The sequence below is a fragment of the Mytilus trossulus genome, chromosome 4 (assembly GCF_036588685.1).
Source record: "Mytilus trossulus isolate FHL-02 chromosome 4, PNRI_Mtr1.1.1.hap1, whole genome shotgun sequence".
NCBI lineage: Eukaryota > Metazoa > Mollusca > Bivalvia > Mytilida > Mytilidae > Mytilus > Mytilus trossulus.
The window spans coordinates 6,787,654-6,806,263 of NC_086376.1; the positions used below are offsets into that span (position 1 = coordinate 6,787,654).

An 18,610-nucleotide genomic window follows, 5' to 3' on the forward strand; every position below is an offset into this window, starting at 1 on the left:
ATTAAAGTAACATTAAAACAGCATTTTTACATTAAGATTTTAGATAACCACTTTATAGACTTCGATATCTTTTATTACACTTGCCCTATTTAGTGACCTATCATCATTAATATTTTTGCTTGACAGTCCTCAATTTCAACCCACATCAACCATTATTCCAATGGGGCTGAAACATATTAGACAAATGTCAAACGACTGTCAGTCATCAATGAATGAACGAATGAATGAATGAATTGACAAGGAAAGGAAGGACTGACGTACGATTTTTTTTATACATTTATTTGCCTCTGCGTTGATATATATTGAGTGTTTTTACTTGTTGAAGTTGGCTTAGGTGGCAAGTTTTCAATAGTCTCTGTTCACAACATAAATGGCTCGTATAAATCTTTTCCATTCTTGGTTGGTGTAAGTGTGCTGTTTTTGTATGTTCGTGTTTTTGTTGTATTAACATATAACACACAGTCCCTTTTTTATGTGAAAGGAATGCATCGTTTTTTATTCGCTGTAGGGTATTAACTTCTCTATACGGTTTAGCTAAAGGTTTTGCTTATTGTTTAAGGCCTTACGATCACCTATGATTGCTCTTACCCACGTCATCATGGTGACTCTGATGGATAGCTGTCTCATTTGCAACATCGTCTTATTCTATGTTAATGATGTAATATAAACAGACGTACCTGTCGATGTTCATTATTTATATTTCTTGGTTTATAATAAAATGATCTAACAGATGTGTTTGAATTCTCTGTGGTTCGATTGATCTTTATAGTGTTTGCATATAATCTTGTATCACTATGCATGAGAGTTTATCTGGAACGGCTGAAAACTCTACCCTCGAAATTATACGATAACAATATTTGTTTGATCAGAAGATATTTTCAGTAAATACGCAAATAAGTTTACTTTTTTTGCTTTCTGTTTAGAAAAAACCCAGGTTGACTGCATGCCATGTCAAAAGTCCTTTACATATCTAGGAATCAGCTACTGTGTACTGAATTATGTCATATAATGAGAGTAATTGATTTCTTGATTGAATTCGTTTCGTGTAAAAAGTTCGTAAGGATCAGGTTTAAACTTAGTCACTTGTTTTTGAAACTCGGTCAAATTATTCTATTAGAGTATCAAGTGAAATTCAAAAATCTAGAAGAACTTAAGCCGTTAAATTTCTTGTATCGATATTTAATAGAACTTGACATTTTAAGACATACAAATGTCTTATAGTCACCGTATGATCTCATATTTTATGTTTTATTGTCAGTGGTTTCACAAGGAAAGACACAACACATTTAATTGAATTCCATTCATTTTCTGTCGCGTTCCTTTCCTATTCTCATTTCAGCTGATTTCCTGCTAAAATGTGTAGAACTATTACGCGAACCAATAAATCAGTTGAATTTTTATTTTATCTATTGAGAAAATGATATTTTATATTAATAGACATAACCATTTTGTCTGATACTTATTTTAAACTAATGTAATACAACTTTGTAATTGATATTGACTGATGTGACTGCAATTATGATTTTTTTGTTAAGTATTATTTCTCTGAAAAATTACGGGTCCTGAACTCGTAGAACACAAAAAGTTTGAAAAAAAATACCGATACAATGCAAAAACTCGGAAGAAAAACCAAGAGTTTTCAAAACACTACACAGAAAGCTAATGATTAAGGCAACGTACAACCCATACCACCAACAAAACACGGGTTCAACTCAGGTTCTTCGGAAGAGTAAACGTTGTCTGAAAATTGGCACTGCTGTTGAAATGTTTTGTCTTGAAGCTTAAGATAGTAAATCAATGTTCATTTAATTTTGTGTTCAAAACCAATAAAGTACAAGAATCGGGTTTTCTACATATACAATGGAAAATGCTCATTGGGGTGTTCCGAAAGGATATGGCGGGAAAGTCTATATTTTTTAATGGAATGTGAGGAATTAAACATACCTTTTACTTGTGGATTTTTTTATATCCGTAGGAATATATTGATCACTTGTCTTTCAACTCATCAAAGTCAACTACCCTCTTTAGCGTTAATAGTGTATAAACCTATAGAGAATTATAAATATCGGTAATTTGATATACTGTTGAAAAGAACTTGTTCACTTACGCCTTGATTTAAAAACCAACAGCATCTATGACGGATTGTCGAGTAAACTTCTCATCTTTCAGGTAATTCAAAACAGTTGTATTACTTGATTAAAATTCTCTGATCGAACGTAGGTTCAATGTATTACAGTATATTTCATGTACTAGTATCATGTTGTTTACCACGCACTAAAAGTAAATGAATGCCAAAAAAAAAAAGAAAAAAAAGCTTTATAGAGAACTTTAAGAAAGAACTGCCTATCGCTATTAATAACATTAATATTTGTGCTGTTATCTTTGGTAACCATAATGTTCACCAAAGAACGATACTTCATTGAACTGTCTCTTAGGTTTTGATGAAACATCTAAATCAATTTCATCAGTGACTTAGAAAGCCTTTGGTTTGATTATTCTATATTAAAGTATCTTACACTATGTTTAAATTATAAATGATTAATACTTTGTGTCATTAATAAGAAATTAACTAGAATTACTAAAATTCCTCGATTAAATATTAAATACCAATATAAGTGCTATTTTCTCTTTGAACGATCCGCGATTCCTTCGCGGACAAAGCAGATCATGATACCAATTTTCGGCATTGCATTTATCAAATTAAATGTTTATGGTGTCTTTGTGTCTATTGTTTCTTCTAAATTATTCATAACTTTCCTCCTTGGCTGAACAGATTTTGCCATCTGATGTGATGATTTATGGCGACCTATACCTAGTTTAGTATTGTACCGAAGCTGAATAATTGATAAGATAACCATATAGGATATAAATTTGGATTTTATATAAATGGTTTCCTCCATAAAATTATTAGATACACCACGAACAATTGAATTATTAAGTTGTAAATGTTTCTCCAATAATTGTGCGTATCTTATGGCGATTGCTTACTGATCTTTGTTTCTTTATTGATGATAGATCCATACTCGCAGACCGACTTTAGAAGAACTGTGGTTGCAAGGAAGCTTTTAGAACATAATGATATTAAATATAATCCGAAGGATGGTTTTTTGTCTGGCAGATATCTTTTTGAAAGTAAAAAAGTTTATAGAAGATATTAAAATAGGTCAGGGAATTCGTTAATGTTGAGATACAATAATAATAAAAAATAATGGAAATTGAACGTTACATATGATCTATTGTTAAGACTTAGTGTCATTTTTTTCACTCGATAATATGTTGGAACTAGAAGGACATTATGTTTGTCGGTCTTTGTGTCCGTCTCTTCCCATAACAGGCTAAGGTTATAGTAATAAGATAGGTTAACATTATTTTACATTAATGTAATTTGTTGTTAAATTATAGTACATATGTTTAATATGAAATAAAGCCTTTGATAAGTAAAGCGAATAAAGGTTCGGCTCAGTTTTCATTGTTCACATACACTGAACTTTGAAATGTGGTAATGCAAGCCAAGCACATGTGACCTATTGACATATTGTTGTTATTTTTTTCATTGGCCTAAGGATTCACCGTCCTTTTCGGAGCAGCTTACTTGATACCTGGATTTTTAAAGGAAATTGTCCTGATTGTAAGTTGTTTTTCTTGAACGCAATGGTCTTTCGTTTGAGGTTCTGAGTTCCTTGTTTTTAAAGCAATTGCTTTCATGCCGTCGCGTATGGCCATCTTTGTGACCCAGATCAGAGACTCCGCCCAGATCAAGCCATAGTATTTTGTTAAACAGGCTCCTGGTCTGTCATTCGTAATCACCAATGTATGTTTTCTAATGCAATACATAGCTTGAAACTTTTGAAAAACGTTAGTGGATTTAAGAAGTTTCAGCATACGTTCTTGTAGATGTATTTTTGTATTTAGGGGGACAACCGTTTGACTATCAAAAAACATAGACGTCCGAGTGAAAAAAATGCATTTTTATACCTGCGATTCCGTTTTCCGTTCGTACGATGTTTCAACAAAATATGGAATCATTTCAGTTGTTGATTTAGTATTGAAAATTTTGTTTGAATTATCTTTTATAATATACGGTTTTATATGTTTAATTGGTGTTTTTTTAAGAAAGAGGTCAGGTGCTCTTGTTCATTCATAAAATTGTCGTTCATTCATAAATTTATCGTAAAATCAAAATCACTACACAGGTTATCAGGTTATACGTAGTGTCAAATGATTACCTGTAATCTAAAAATAGACAAAGTTAACTGACCTATTTTGTTGATTTGTTTGCGCAAATAATTTAGAGGAACGAAACCCTTGTTAAAAACACATAACAATAAGTTTGTTTTCCTTTTTTGTCAGATTAATCCGTAAGATTTATCGATCACCTTACTAATGAAATGGACCCGTCCAAACGTGATAGATGCCAATTAAGTCCAGATGAAGAGATATTTACAATTTGGAATTTTCTAGTTTCATAGATTAAAAAAAGTACATCCTTTTTGGATATCATATTCAAAACTGGGTATGCATGACAAATGATAAAACCATTATCCTCGTCTTTCCAATGGACGAGTCTACTACGTTTGTTGACCCTCGACGGTCCACCGTGTTTGCAATTTTATTTCACATGTTTTCGAAATATTGAAGATCATTTTCACAATGTTTCCTGAAAATTGGATAAATATCAAAGCAACTCAGAGCTGTTTGTTCTTGTTCGTTTAATGACGATTTAATGTCATGTTTGTCTGTGATGGCCCCTCTTTTCGGGATTGCACGAGAATTATAGTTATCTCGTACCGCATGAGGATGACACATATCAACTAAGCAATTATGTTTGGGACTTAGTTTTTAAGAAATGATGACAAAGTAACATTATGAAAATATTTTTAGTCAGCTGAAATATATATTTATTTTTTACATGTTTATGTCTTGTAAAATATTTTGTTTCTTTCCCGTTTATCAACATTTGCGTCTGATAAGTTGAAATGTTTTTACTGAAGTGTTAAATTTAAATTAATTATGAAAATTAAATCAATAAAGGAAATTATTGCCCAGTTACAAACACTACTAGGGGATAATCCATTATAATTTCTCTTGGAGTTATATGTTTCAGCACATGTATATTTGACCCCAACTTTAGCCTGGTAAACGTGTAGTCTCCTTGTGAAATATAAAACATATTAAAAATGACTTTCTGCTAAAGTCTTTAATTGATATAAAGTTAAAACCTTCTTAATTCTCACTAAACAACACTCCTGTCATGTTTAATTCTTAAATATATGTGGATGAAAAAAAAGTCCCCAAAACATAAACATGGCAGCAATTGCTTTTACAGCCTTTCAGGCTTTGATTATATAATTTGTAACAAGTGGAAGATACCAAAGGGATATTCAACCATGGCATGGTATACTTTGCATATACATTTATATTCATCGTTTCATTTCAGTAATGGTATATTTGAAAATACTTTTTGATGACATTAGTTATTGATTTGCGAAGGGTTGCATGTCGCCTTACTGGATGTCGTTAAACAAGTATGTCTTTTTTTAAACAATGTTCAAATTAATGTTTCGATAAATAAAATATTGGTTTTATGTAAAAAAAAACAAACTGAATGGTATAAAAGTCAGAGAAATTTATCTAGCAGGAAATGTAGTTTTGATCTTATTTAGCAATTGAAACAATTTTTTAACACTTTTCTGAATGAACTTAAAAAGATCTAATGTCTGTAGCTTTTTTCAAATGACTATTGTGGCGCCTTTTAAGTTTTTGTTTAGTCTTGGTTTGTCCTTGCACAGACAGACTTAACTTCTTCAATCATAAATAACGAAGCAGTCGTGATGTTTATGCTCGTCCTATATTGTTGCATTTATTTATGATATAAAACCTCATCATTTTACCAGTACCAATCTCATCCGTAAACCATAACAATTGTTAAAAAGAAAGTTCATTGAACGTTTTATATCTATTAACACGTATCTTATGAAGACGCGAAATAGTCCCCGCTAAAAGCTATTGAATACACTGTGTGACGTAAAATAAATAATTAGCATTGTGAACGGAAATACGACTTTCCCTCTCCATTGAAAAAGAATTATTATTGCTATTATATTGAAGCTCGTTCTTCCAGAATATTTTTTTTTACATCATTTGTCCTGCTTTTCGGAATCATTCGATTAAAATTTTAAGCAATTTCTCCAATATTCATTGATGGCCTAAACAAATCATTGATATTTATTAAAAACGACGTCACATTCTATATATTCACATTTAACCGCTTAAAATAATTGTCACCGATAAAAATACAAATCAGATTTATTTACTGATAATCGCAACGAATCATCCATATTATTCACTGATAATCACAACCAATCATCGATATCGACTGATAATCTATGATAAAGTCCATAAATATATTTCAGTAAATTGTACAAATCACCAATGAAGTGTTCCTTCAGTTAATGTGAATTGTAACGAGACGCTTATATTATTGTACTATTATTATTAAAGTACAACCAAACCGCTCACTACCGCCGCAATATTTTAAGAATAATTTCTAAGGAAAATAAGGGTTCGGTTTTGTAGGGCAAATAAAATAACTGTTATGATGCTTTTGAAATAAGGGGGGGGGAGGGGTAAATATTATGAGGGAGAACCATAAAAATCCATAACAGAATTGGAAGAAGCAACAATTTCATGTATTGAGAAAGGGTGACTTCTACTTTACGCTGCATTGAATGACTCTTCGTGTCTAAAAGAGACTCCATAAAACTTTTTATTTTATATTCACTATCGTCTTCCAAGATATGCGTAATATGAATAATATTTATTAATATTTGGATTTTATTCCAAAACGTTGTCATAGGGACCAAGAGTAAATCTGTGTCAGAAGGCAAGTACGCGAACTATGTCGAAAAATAGCTGACGTTTTTAATGTGTTGTTAATTCGAAGAACGCCTGAAATTTTTCCGCTGCCATAAAAAAGTCAAAATTTCATTAAATGTGCAATCTTCCATACATCATTACTAACTGTGCATTAACCCCCATTAAACATATACCTACATTGTAATGATTGGGTATAGCTAATGCATCACATTGATCGTAAAAAACGTTTATGGTGACTTAGGTTCTAATGCACCCTATAAATTATTCACAGTGTCACTTTGGTCTGAAGGGGTTTGATCATCGACGGCCATTATGTACAGTGGTCTCTATTCCTTTCAATTGCCTAGATTAATTACAGTTCAGAGGGTTAATAATTGAAATGCAAGAAGGGTAACTTATTCGATTAAGAATTAACTCATCATAGATACCAGGACTAAATTTTATATATACGCCAGACGCGCGTTTCGTCTACAATAGACTCATCAGTGACGCTCGAATCCAAAACCGTTTTAAAAACACCAAATAAAGTACAAGGTTGAAAAGCATTGAGAAAGTGTTCCTATTTACAGCTAAGGTTATCTATGCCTGAGGTAGAAAAGCCTTATTATTTAAAAAAAAGGCAAAGTTTTGTAAACGGTTAATTTATAAATATAACAATATCAATGATAATTCATGTCAGAAAATGGATTAACTTATAATCTTACGATGATAGTAAACCTTTTTTTAATGGTTTTTATGAGTTATAGTAATGTTGATGTATAGTTTTAAGTTTGTAACCCGAATTTGTTTCACTCCATTTATTTATGAGACATTTGAACAACTTTATAATACTGTTGCCTTTTTAAAACAGTGCCAAGAATCTTTTTTTTTTAAATTATTATGCTTATATGTGCTCTGAAAGGGAATATTGCCTGGTGAAGACATTTTTAAAGGATAAATCTAGCTAATATCGAACTCTGGATAGAGAACAGTCAAATACAAAGAGACGTGCATTACAATCCAAACACAGTATATTTATAGTTTCGGATTACCCAACATCAACGATTTTGCATAGTTTTTAAGCTTTAGTTTTGCCTGTATTGCTTGATGGTATATTCTCCTGTTGATAAAGATTTTCAGATTTTTTTCAAATGCTATTTACAAAAGTTATTCCCATCCTCTTTGTAGAAAAGGACTGTAGATTCTAATGTGAAACTATCTCAGTCGGAACTGTTTACCATGCTTATATTACAAAAGTAAACAGACATGGTCCGTTTGGGGCTGTTTTTAGCCTCAACAACATTTATCTACTTGTCAATTCTATTTAATGTGTTTCTTCAACATTTTTTTATATCATCACAAATCAGTTGTCTTATCAGACTAGTAGCACCTGATGTAGCGTTCCGTTTCATTGGTGTTCATTTTAAGAAACTGACAAATTAATGGACTTTGTTTATTTTGCAGTTAACATTAAGATGGTCGAGGGTTATTGCTTTCAGACATCTACATACAGAATAACAAAAATAGTGAACCACATAGTTATTTGGAAGATATGTTTTTTTCTATTTTCAGTCTTCCTGTTTTAGATGTTTCATTTTGTTTTAAAAAGTAGAATAACAAAAATATAGAACTTAAGGAAAATTCAAAACGGAAATTGCCATAGCAAAAGACAAAATCAAAACCTCAAACACATTGAACGAAAAAAGCCTGCATTATAACTGATTCGTCATCGTTTGAATCCTAACCTCCACGTTGCATTTTCTCTTTTGAAGTTTGGTACTACATTATCGTCAATATTGCTATAATGTCCGAATTGATTGTTCATAGTTTTTGTGAACTTTAGCACCGTTTCTAATTCCAGTTTGTTGGTTTCATTTCAGTTTTTGTCTCGCCTTGACGGAGTCCAAAAGCGAGACATAGGTATGATGTTTCCGGCGTCGGCGTCGGCGACGGCGACGGCGTCAACAATGTATTAGTTTGTGATTAGCTCAGTTTTATGGGGAACCACTAGTGGTATGTCAATGATAATTGGTAGGCAGACGTATTACCTTTGCCACATCTCATTGCCATGGAGATTATTTGGCTCCGCCCCCTCAGTCATGGTCTATTGACTTTGAATGGTTTGCTTACTTTACATGTATTACTTTGTGATTAGGTCAGTTTATGGAGATCCACTTGTGGTACATCAATGATAATTGGTATGCAGATGTATAAGAATTGTCACATCTCATTGCCATGGAGATTATTTGGCTCCGACCCCTCAGTCATGGTCTATTAACTTGTGTAAGATGTTAAGGTATTGCTATTTTGATTTCAAAATTTTCATAATCAAAATTACAAAAAGGCGAGACATATCTCTGTGATAACAGTTTATCTTTGAATAATGAACAGTTGACCTCTTAAACTTCGTTCCCTGTTTTAATTAGACGTTACTAATAAAATTGATTGATTGTTGATTATAGAGGTTGTTTGTGCAAAACACTCAACTTTCTCAAACAATTTCAAATTAATAAGCAAATTAACTTTGTTAATTAATAATTTCACTCTTAAGATGCCTTTTTGATGGAGCCTTTGACATATTTCTGCCAGCGATTCACACCACAATCTTTTGAAAGCCACAAATGGCTGACTCCAAACTTAATAAAAATGGTTAAAAAAGAATTAAACTTTATCTGCGATGCACTATTAAAAGTATTTTACTTCAAAATTGCCACGTCGATAGAGTGAAAAACATCATTTTGTAACTTAATTGTCGTTTTGATCGTGTCAACAAATGTAATTGCATTTGATCTAGTAACAGAAAATAAAATTGAGCTAACAAAACTGTTTCACGTCATAAAGCAGATAGTTACGATCATTTAATTTAAGAAATGATGAGGCCAATCATGTCGACCTGCTTCTTATCGGGGGAGGCTTGATATTTAATCAAAATTCCAATTAAATCCTTCCACATTTTGCTGTGCATGTCTGAATTAAAGAACCTTGTCAAATTTAGTACGACTTTTGGTATTTATAAAGTTTTCAGTTTTATCAATCTTCTTTACGGATATGAATTTAAAAAAGTAATGATCTAGCTTTCTTTGTTGAAAACCTTGTATCTTTGATAACCTTTTCTTAGTACAGTTGAAAGATTTGGTATCTTTGATCTTTCAAACAAACCCAGCAACTGTTTTTGTATGTAACAATTTTCTTCGTTTCAATACCGGATAGTCAAAATCTTTCAACACACTAATTAGAGTAGTTGTCTGTCCTGGAAGTTTTCATAGACATATTTTCATTATCTTAATAAACTAAATGATGAAATTAAAAAATAAACACTTATTTTTTGAATTAACAGTTCACAGGAACTACATGACTCATGTCTTCAATGTTCAACTAGATATTTACATATCAATTCTAAATTCTTTCGAAAAAAATCAAATCCATGCATTTGCACAAATAATTTTCAGCATCCATTCTTACGGAAAACAATTTCATAGAATACCAATTCAGATATAGGCCCATACACCAAATAACCTATAACGTTTATATTGTATTCCATAGTTCTGTTAATTATAAACAATCTGTTTATTCCATTGATTGTTCTGCTTCAAACTGTTGTATAAATACCATAAGGTTATCATATAAAAACCCTCTCAGTTATTAATTAAGTGATACATTCATATCGCTGCTTCGTTAATCTCTAAACAAAAAACACAAAACCTGTTAAGCATCATCAACTCAGCGTTTATTAATCTTTATTTTCTTACAAGTACTGTACTAATATTTATATGGTGGTTTTATGTTTTAAAGCATCCGAGCGGTGTTCTATGAAACTTTTGCTATTAGCTCGGTGCAAGCTGTTGTATCAATAAAAGAATGTCAAGAGGGTCAGACTTGACATGCTGTGAGTATAATTTGATTAGCTTAAAACTTATTCAATGAATTAAAATATGTTTGCTCTTTAATCATAGTTTTGTTCATTACAGTATGATAACGGATTATGATAATCAGCTGTTTTAATGGATAAAGTATGTTCGGGTATAACACTCTCCCAATTTATATAATAAATATTAGTTAAGGAAAAATGCCAGCAAAGCGAACGAATTTAAATTTCTTGAACAAATGGTCGTAGTGTTAATTTTTGGGTTGAACATTATTGATTTTGTAATTTCTTGCTACGGTAAAACCTCTTGAAAAGCCTTGGCCCATATAGGATTTAAAATCTGTTCCCACCAAACAGTTACCTTTCTCTCTTTCCTCGTGATAAAACTGTAGATATTAAACAATTAACCCATTTATTCAGTTACGGGTATCGTAATTTTTTTTATTATAAAAACTACATTTATCACCCTTTTGCAGTTTTGCGTATGTTTCTAGTCTGATTTCATCATTGAATAGATGCGTCCTCATTTATAATTTTCTTATTGGTTTTATAAACAACATTATATTAATGTCAACGAATCTGAAGTCTTGTTCACCAGATTCGGCGTCTACCTACGTAAGTTGGTGCTATCATACGTTACGCATAGTTGCTGACAACAATGCACAGTGAATTGAAAATAATCAGCAGGTATTTAAAAGCAAGATAAATCACAATTAATTGAATGTTTCTATTAATTTATCAATTAGAAGACTGATAACGATGTAAAACCATTTCAAGCGAAAGTCGAAGTCAATGTCGTTTTACACGTAAATAAAAAAAAAAGAACTCAAAATATATATTTTGCAAACCATAGCCACTGTCTGTCTTGATATGATATTCTTAAAGTCACTCTGATAAATTGATAAAAAAAACTTTAAGGTGCACAATTGTGTTCTGTGACTTAATTCTTAAAAAGTGTAATGTTTTTTCTTAAAATGTCCTCTACCCAGTCAGGATTCGTTTTAAACCAGGATTTGTTTTCTCTCATTCGATACATGTCTTTGTTTATTCATTTAAATTCAATGTTATTTTAAATACCCAAAACTCTTTCGAAATCCACCACCCAACTTTTACGGGACTTTTTTCTTTTCTTAATAAAACTGCTTTACTGTTTGGATATACTAAAAACAAGTGTAATCATTGAGATCCATAACAACATCCCTGACCTAAAATGAAATTGTCTTTGAACGAAAGAAAATAACGCATGTAGTTACACTGTTATATTATTGAAGTAAAATGTAAGTAGATGCAAAGTAGAAAGGCGACACTACTTTGCCAGCAAAACAATAATAAAAACTATCAAACTTCACATTTTCTAATTTAAACGACCAAAGCGACCTTTTTCTCGCGCACGCTTAAAATACAAGCAGGTTTCTTAGTTGTGAATTAGTAGGATTAATTTGCAAGTGATAAACTCGATTTAAATATACATCACTAGAAGATAAAATCTCAAATCTTATCCATGTTTGCTTCTTATTCTAGCTCTTGTGACTCTACCTCCCCTCTGCACCCAAAAGAAACTTTGTTAAGGAAAAATATCAATAAATATAAACAATTATGATTTTTTATCATAAACTGAAAAATGAAAACAGTGTCGAGCTTTATGTGAGCTAAAAAACTTTTGTTTCAATTTTCATAAAAATAATAGTGCATCTATTTAAAAAAAACCATAATGGATTGAAAAGTTTTATAAAATCCGTTGTACTTTTTTATTTTATTTTATACCTTTCCTTCTAATTTGGAACGAATATTTTAATGTATAAACAAGTATTGTTGATCAATTTGTCGAAATAGCACCGCTGCTATTACAGGTGCAGTTATGGAAATTATAAAGTCGTAAGTAATTTTTCAATTTCGATTCAAATTGCTGCAATTGGCAAAACCCGAACAAAGTAAACATTTTAATTTCAAATAAACTTTTTTCATAATTATATCAAATTTTATCATCACTATTGCTATTTACAAAGTCTTACCTGCTAATCCATAAAAGTAGAAGAATTCTGTGAAAAGAGAAAAAAAATCCAATTCTCAGTATAGATATCAAACCGATGAAAGTCTTCACAACTTATATCGCCAGCAAATTCCACAGTATCTTTTTACCAATATCAGTATTATCTATATCGTTATTTATTAAAAAGAAATCTATCACTCAGTCATTTAAGCCAATATTCGAGGAAAAATAATGTGATAATTTGATAGTTATTTCATATTTACACTAGTACCTATGATCAATAACATTTTTCATTCCATTCACAAGCTTATGTTACGACCACTACTCACAATAAGTTCTAACAGTTATTGAATTCACCGTAACAAATCATTTGTTTCACCCGACTATGCTATACGGTTTCTTCTCTTCTTCCTTTCATATAAGAATAACCAATGATCAGCCGTATCGAGTAGCTTCTTTTCTTCAGCATTGATTCCCTGCATCGTGAAATCTTTAATTTTTTAAATGACATTTACTAGTACTTTGATGCATGCAATGTCTAATTAGCATTACGGATAACAATAATTAAAAGCAGTAACTTCCGTGTATTTTAGTAAACTTTTTGAACGACATGTACCAGCGTATGATTTACACCCAGTCCCGTACGATTAGTTTTAAATTTAACATCTGTTTATATTAGGTATGATGATTGCAGAATAGTCTGTGTATTTTAGTAAATTTATCAAAAGAAGATTTAAGATCTGTGTTTAAAAAGTAAATTAACCAAAATACCAAACTCTGAGAAAAATTCAAAACGGAAAGTCTCTTATCAAATGGCAAAATCAAAAGCTGAAACACATCAAACGAATGAATAACAACTGTGACGTGTATTTTATTCCTGTCGTTGATAATCACAATGTTGGTTTGTAAAGAAAAGAAATATGTCTATCTTTAATTTATTCAGCTTGGTTAATAGAAAGAATAATACACACAATTTAAATTTCAAACATGAATATGATTTAACTGTTGCTGACAATTATTGCACATCTGTAGATTATGAAAATCGGAGTGGCTTTGCCATAACTGTAAATAACAAGATCATCAGACAAATTGGCACTTGATCAGCTTTATGTGTTCGCTGGACATCATTTTAAAGCTTTTGCGGAAAAGTATTTTTATGCCCCCCCCCCGTACGATAGTAGAGGGGCATTATGTTTTCTGGTCTGTGGCTCCGTTCGTCCGTTCAGGTTAAAGTTTTTGGTCAAGGTAGTTTTATGATATGATCTTTCTAATTTTAAAGCCAAATTAGACTTTTGACTCCAATTTCATGGTCCACTGAACATAGAAAATGAAAATGAAAGTTTCAGGTTAAAGTTTTTGGTCAAGGAAGTTTTTGATGAAGCTGAAGTCCAATCAACTTGAAACTTTGTACATATGTTCCCTATAGTATGATCTTTCTAATTTTAATGCCAAAATAAGATTATTACCCAATTTCATAGTCCATGGAACATGGAAAAGGATAGTGCAAGTGGGGCATCCGTGTACTTTGAACACATTATTGTTTTTATCTGAATGACATATCTTAATTTTCCATTCCATTTATTATGCTATTTTTTTTTTGGGGGGGGGGGACATAATTGGATCTCCTTAACCATGCATGACTAGACATGTGTATTAAAGTTAGTAGTACGTTTCCAAGGAAGCCTGTTGGTTTTCACCTGGGATTACCTTTTTCTTTGTTCCTAATTGGTAATTCAAGGTCTGCTATTTGTAGGAATCACATTATATACGTCTTTTCCATTGTTTGTTTATGAATTTTGCGTTGAGGTCACATTGACGTATATCCAACATCTTTTCACTGAATCTTTACAATTATCATTTGCAGAGGTGTAATAAAATGTAATGCTTAATTGATTCCAAACCGCTAACTTATAGTTTTAAAATGCATATAAGTATATATTGATTGAGTCTTTATTTTCTATATCAGTTTATGGCAGATTTATATTTTCCGTTTTTAATAAAATTTAAAAATGTATCCATGGATGCATGCATTTGACATGTTTTAATTACTTAAAATAAATAGCGATATTTGATAAGCAATAATGAGGTATCACATTGTATCCTTTAGGTTTAATCTTTTTATAAGATGACAATAGAATGTATCAAATAATTAATTTATTTTAGTTCAAAGAATCAGGGTTGAATATTTGGAATAATATTAATTTTAATTTTCAAATTGTAAAAGTTCTGCATTAAAAATGTACACGTGTTACTATTTTGAAAGTCTTGTAAAAAAATGGAAAAAGTTAAATAACACAAATAGTGACTCCGAGGAAAATTCATAACGAAAAGTCCATAATCAAACGCAAAATCAAAAGCTCCAATACATCATTTAAAGGGATAACAACTGTCATAATACTGACCTTTTTGGCATTTTTTTTAATGTAGAAAATGGTAGATTAAACCTGGTTTCGCAGCTAGTGTAACCTCTCACTTGTATGACAGTCGCATAACATTCCCATTTGTAAGTTTGCGACATTTTATGGCACTCTTCATTATGGAAGATTGTCGTTTAAGTTTATTAACTAAAGAACCAAAATCGATTGAACATAAAGATATGCAAAGAAGTTTGCAGTAATACATATTTTATGCATAAAGAAAAACTAAATATGTAAAAGTGTGTAACATTTGTACGGGAATGACAGCGAAGTAGATGCTGCGATGTAAACAATTGACCTTCCTTATTTTTATAGTAAATAAATGTTACTTTTCCTGAAAAGTAACTGTGAAAATAAACATATCTAAGACTACTTTCACTGCTTACGCCAAGATGCTTATTAATTTGGTAATTTGGTCTGGTTGTTTTACATTGAATCTCTTTCTATATTGGTCATAAGTCAAGGTCTCTGTCATGTTTTGCTACTTTATGGCTGATAAAAATGGAAATGTCGAATTATCGTAACGAATTAATTGTGGAAAATGAAATGTGTTCTGAAAAACAACTAGTCAGTGTGTTGTTGTTTTGATAAAACGGATAAAAAGGTGTGTCCTTAACCATTCTGTAGTTAATAGAACACATCTTAAATGAGTACATTACCAATTGAATGGAAAACAAATGTCACATTCTTGATTATATATCTGAGAAATTTCGCTTAACAATCATATACAAAAAGTAACCATTTGTAATAATGAAATTATTCAGATTCAATAAATTACTGAACAATACGGAAAAAAACAAATTTTCCAGCAGTTCAGAACCAAAATAAATTTTCAATCTTTAATTGAAAACAAAACCTAGCACCTAATTAGAAAATTTGATTTTGAATTTGGCTCACCTTCTCCTTCATTGGATAAAAACTCAAAATATGAACTATACTTTTGATTCATGATCGTTTAATTTATCAGATATAATTTGGTTACAGATACGAAATAATGTAATCATAACTTTAATACGCGTAAAGCTGTGAAAGACCTTTGGAAGTAAGTGTATGTGATATAATTCAAGAGAACTTGGTCCTTGTAACCTTGTACGTATAGTTGGTTTGACTTTATTTTAAATGTGGGGCATTTTCGTAAGGTTCCTCAACCAGCACTTAAAATAATGTGAGTTTCAACAACAAAGTTGGTGTATTTTAGACGTTTAAGCATATTATGAAATACCAACAGAAATAACACTTTAAATTTGATAGAATTTGACATACTTTGAGCATTCATAAACACTAGACAAGAAAAATATTCTCAAAAAGCATCAATGTGTATTGGTAAAAGAGCTAATTATTGTTTTTGGGATTTACAATAATTAAATGTGGTTAGGAATAAAAAAAAATATAATACTCGTAGTAGAGAATATGCATATTATTTCAACATTTACCTTCACTTGTCATTTAACGGTAAGTAATGTCCTGATTTCGTGGATACACAAAATTGAATCTAATTACGTGTTTGTGAGAATGCCTGCGAGTGAGAACAAACCAGAGGGAATTTGTCATTAAAAGTATCAAATCTCTTGTATTCGCATTGGTGATTATCACGTAACGGCATTTTACAGTGGGAAAAACCGCACCAAATATTTATATACTAAGCTTTAAAAGTACCTCTAAAAATAAAACAAGAATAAACCAACGGTTTGATTTATATTCAAGCACTGAACGAAAAGAAATATGTACATTTATATCATCACTTACGATGAAGTCCTAAAACAAGCGGGAATTGTGATTGTGTATTTGAGCTGATAGATTGTTTTTTTTAGAGGAGATCAACGTAATCGACATATAATTGTGTTTTCATAACTTGTTTGAACCACGTGGGAAAAAGAATGCATGTGCACGTGTCATCATTATATTTTGATTCATATAATGCGCATTTTTCAAACTTAACAAGTCTCGAAGGGGTGTCAAAATTCGTGTGCATGTTCTTTCTTTTTCATGTTGTAATGGAAATAAGTTACAAAACACTGAATAATGAACATACTTTGCACTCACTAAAATTTGTTTTAATGATGTAGATGTTATCAATTTTCTAATAAATTTTGTGATATCTATATATATATCGCAATCAATGAAAAGAAGGCTAAATATTTAGCAGAAAATTGGAACGTATTTGGATGGTAATAATGTTTATAAACTGCAACGACAGTTAATGATACAAACATGACAATCTTAATGCAATGATATAACTTTCATAGAAAACCGGATTTATGACGGACAAAGGTGTTTTGAAAACCAGACGAATAAAAACTGCTCAATGTAGGAATATATTTTTATTCGCCATAAGATATTATGTTTTTTATAACTTAAAACATTAAAGTTGATATTTGTTTTGTATACATATAAGGTTTCATCTAAAGATATAGAATGAATGAAATCGTTATAAATGGATGTCCCATTTAGACTATCAATGTAAATAAGTTGTCCTTCAAGAATAACGAAGAAATATTGACAATGTATAAAATTTAAGTCCTTTGAAGCATTGCTCATTCGTTTCTCAATAGCAATAGCAGTACTCTTATTTTTGATGATAAAGTGAAAGTCATACAAATGAAGGAATTGTCTTTGAAATTGACATACTTAATATATATGACAAAAGTTGGCTATAAGACTTCACAAGACAAACATGCGAAGAATGAAATTTCCTTAACTTGTAGACTTGATTTTGTAAAAAAAATATCTACCTTGTATTTAAGTCTTAATCATTCCTTTACATGTTAGATATTTTTTCAAACTGCAGGTTGTAAAATTCCATTGTAAATGTTTTATCTCGATGTGTCTGAGTCTGAAGTCATGTGAGACATGTTGTGGAGGTTTAAGATTTGAAAACTCTAAAATAATCGTCTGATCTGTGTATTTGTTGATTATATTCCATTCGTTTGATGTGATTGAGCTTTTGATTTTGCCATTTGATTAGTGACTTTGTGTTTTGGATTTTCCTCGGAGTTCAGTATTTTTGTAAATTTACTTTTTCGTGACAGCTTTGACCTAGTCTTCATCATGGCGGATAATATTTTCATATTAACGCTTAAACCTGTTGACACACCCGGTTTCACTCAGGACGGTTACCCGACGAATTTCATCTCCGTTTGGACATTGAACTGGATTTACGAGTTTTGAACATTTGTATATTACTTCTCTGAGAAAAGAGATAACCTAGAAATTTCAAATAAAAAATCAAAAGGTTTATCGGGTTGCCAATATTAATTGCTGATTCAGAAGAAATTCTTATCTTCTGACTATTATGGGTATAGCTAAATTTATACTTCTATAAATGCTTAAATGTTATACTCAGTATGTTGGAAGATTTCAAAAAGCAGTATAACGATTACTTTGAAGTAAAGAAAATCAAGCGAAAATAATATTTTTTTTTTTTTTATGTTAATTATTTAAACTTTGCCATTTGATTTCTAGTATCCAAACGCTTTGCCAATG

General features: G+C 31.0%; 2 protein-coding genes across 3 annotated transcripts in view; one reads left to right on the forward strand and one right to left on the reverse strand.

Moving 5' to 3' along the window:
• LOC134714570 (FMRFamide receptor-like) overlaps positions 1–12,836 on the reverse strand; it is a 43,957-nt gene extending 31,121 nt beyond the window's left edge. The window contains exon 1 of the mRNA XM_063575924.1: positions 12,733–12,836. The gene's annotated coding sequence lies outside the window, so the exon portion shown is untranslated. The remainder of the gene's footprint in view (positions 1–12,732) is intronic.
• LOC134714572 (focadhesin-like) overlaps positions 1–18,610 on the forward strand; it is a 292,611-nt gene that overhangs the window by 67,228 nt on the left and 206,773 nt on the right. The window lies entirely within an intron of this gene.